Source organism: Pongo pygmaeus, chromosome 9 (assembly GCF_028885625.2).
Source record: "Pongo pygmaeus isolate AG05252 chromosome 9, NHGRI_mPonPyg2-v2.0_pri, whole genome shotgun sequence".
Classification (NCBI taxonomy): domain Eukaryota; kingdom Metazoa; phylum Chordata; class Mammalia; order Primates; family Hominidae; genus Pongo; species Pongo pygmaeus.
In genome coordinates this window covers 132,377,157-132,379,816 of record NC_072382.2, presented here as the reverse complement: position 1 = coordinate 132,379,816, position 2,660 = coordinate 132,377,157, and the positions used below count along the sequence as shown (strand labels likewise).

The 2,660-nt window shown below is 50.8% G+C and overlaps 1 pseudogene; it reads left to right on the top strand.

The window, feature by feature from the left end:
- Nucleotides 1-1,705: 1,705 nt before the first annotated feature.
- LOC129008336 (bcl-2 homologous antagonist/killer-like) lies at nucleotides 1,706-2,335 on the top strand (annotated as a pseudogene).
- Nucleotides 2,336-2,660: the final 325 nt, after the last annotated feature.

The following is a 2,660-nucleotide window of genomic DNA, read 5'->3' as shown; positions in this document are numbered from 1 at the left end:
ATGGCAACTCAGACCCCCTGAATCTAGAGGCAGGTCTGTAGGAATTCTGGTAATTAGTTAAACAACCTTGAAAAAGTTGTTTCACTTCTCTGAGTCTCAGTTTCTCACTCAAAAATAGTGAATAATTTGTAAGACTTCGCTAATAATCTATGACTCGACAAGAGGCAATAGGGTACTGTGGACAGAGAGCAGGCTTTGGAAACACACAAGACTGGGTTTAGATTCCTGTACTCCACCCAGTGTGTGACTTGGCCAAGCTTCTTCACTTCTCTAAACCCCCATCTGTGTAACTGTACAGGAATGAATGAATGAGTATGTGTGGCCAAGCTATGCAAACTCCGGGTTAAAATATTGCCTTGGGTTTTTTAGTAAATTGTTCAAACGCATGACATTCTAGCAGAAAAAGCCTAGTGTCTCTTTCTTAAGGTGATTGTGTCCATGTGTTTTCCAGGAACTCTAGGGTTTACTCAACCCAAATTCACCCTGCCCTTGACCAAATGGCTCACCAGTTTCACAGGATGCTGCTCCGATGACACACCCTGCAGTCAGCATCTGTCCCTGCAGCCAGAATGTATTTCTGAGTGGGCATTAGCTAGGAGATACCACATGGGCACCAATGTCACAGATCTTCTGTCACAGTCCACCCTGAACCATTGCTTCCCAAATCATAATCCCTTGGCAGGACAGCTAGGTGCAGGGACATGCATGACACAAACACCAGCCCTTGCCCACAACCTCAGCCATTATCTTGAGTCTGTGCAACCAGTCTAGTGGCAGCTGTGCCCTTCCTTTTCAAGAGAGTTCTGGGATCAGATCCTTTCACAAACAGATCCCTCCCCATCTCCCTGTTGTCCAGGTCTGCACACTGAAAGGTAAGACAGCATTTGCTAAGCCATATTTCAAAAAGTGTGGTTACACCTTCATCTCAGGACAACAAGTGCCTGCTTAAGAGCCTTATGTTTGTGTAACTGGTATTTTTTTTTCCCCCTGAACTTCCAAGGCCTATTCTACTTTCTCCCTCCCTAGCTAAACAAAAGAGAACTTGAAATAATTTGAACTACCCCTTTTAGTGGGCAGCCCATTGGATTTTTACCTTAGGCAGAGCCTTAATGGGTCCATGTGAGCACAACAGTACCTTGCAGCACCTGAGGAACAATACATTGTTTAAAGAGTGACAGTGCGTCCCATTCCAATAAGAACCACACTCAGAGCAAAGGTTCCCTTGCCTGTGTGGAGAGTGACCCATGGTAGAAAATTTGCAGACTTCATTACCTCTTCATCAGTTGAAAAATCTTATTTATTTATTTATTTATTTAATTTTCCCTATCTAAGCCAGGGACAGTCAAACATTTTCTGTAAAGTCAAGTAGCATCATAAATATGTTAGGCTCTGCAGGCCACTTATATTTTTGTCATGTATTCTTTTTTGCTCCCTATTTGTTTTATTTCGTTTACAACGCTTTAAAAATGTAAAAAAACAGATGGTCACTGGAGTCTCACGGGTCCCTCAGGCCACACAGGGACAAGCAAAGGCTACATCCAGATGCCAGAAATGCACTGATGCTCATTCCTGGAAGCTGGGCTCCCACTCAGCCCCTGGGAGCAGCAGCAGCCTCCAGCCCCTTGGGACCTTCCGCCCTGCTGACCCACGTGGGTTGAGCCAGAATCCCTGGAGGCTGACACTGTCCTCCAATGAGACCTGAAAAATGGCATCGGGGCAAGGCCCAGGGCCTCCCAGGCAGGAGTGCGGAACGCCTGCCCTGCCCTCTGCTTCTGAGGAGCAGGTAGCCCAGGACACGGAGGGGTTTTCCGCAGCTACGTTTTTTACCGCCATCAGCAGGAACAGGAGGCTGATGGGGCGACCGCCCCTGCCGACCCAGAGATGGTCACCTTGCCCCTCTAACCTGACAGCACCATGGGGCAGGTGGGACGGCAGCTCGCCATCACCGGGACGACATCAACCGGGCTATGACTCGGAGTTCCAGACCATGCTGCAGCACCTGCAGCCCAGGGCAGAGAATGCCTACAAGTACTTCACCAAGATCGCCTCCAGCCTGTTTTAGAGTGGCATCAACCGGGGCCGTGTGGTGGCTCTCCTGGGCTTCGGCTACCGTCTGGTCCTACGTGTCTACCAGCGCGGCTTGACTGGCTTCCTGGGCCTGGTGACCCGCTTCGTGGTCTTCTTGCTGCAACACTACATCGCCCGGTGGATCGCGCAGAGGGGCGGTTGGGTGGCAGCCCTGGACTTGGGCGATAGTCCCATCCTGAACGTGCTGGTGGTTGTGGGTCTGGTTCTGCTGGGCCAGTTTGTGGTAAGAAGATTCTTCAAATCATGACTCCCAAGGCTATCCTTTGGGGTCCCAGCTGTGACCCCTGCCTGGACTTAAGCCAAGTCTTTGCCTTCTCCACTCCCTTGCAGGGGTCACCCTTCAAAAGTACAGAAGCTTTAGCAAGTGTGCACCCCTGCTTCGGAGGGCCCCTGCATGGGGGCCAGTCAGGCTGCAGAGGCACCTCAACATTGCACGGTGCTAGTGGGCCCTCTCCCTGGGCCCGGGGGCTGTGCCCTCCTCTCTTGGCTCTCTGGGACCTCCTTAGCCTTGTCTGCTAGGCGCTGCAGAGACTGATAACTTGGGGAGGCAAGAGACTGGGAGCCACTCCTCC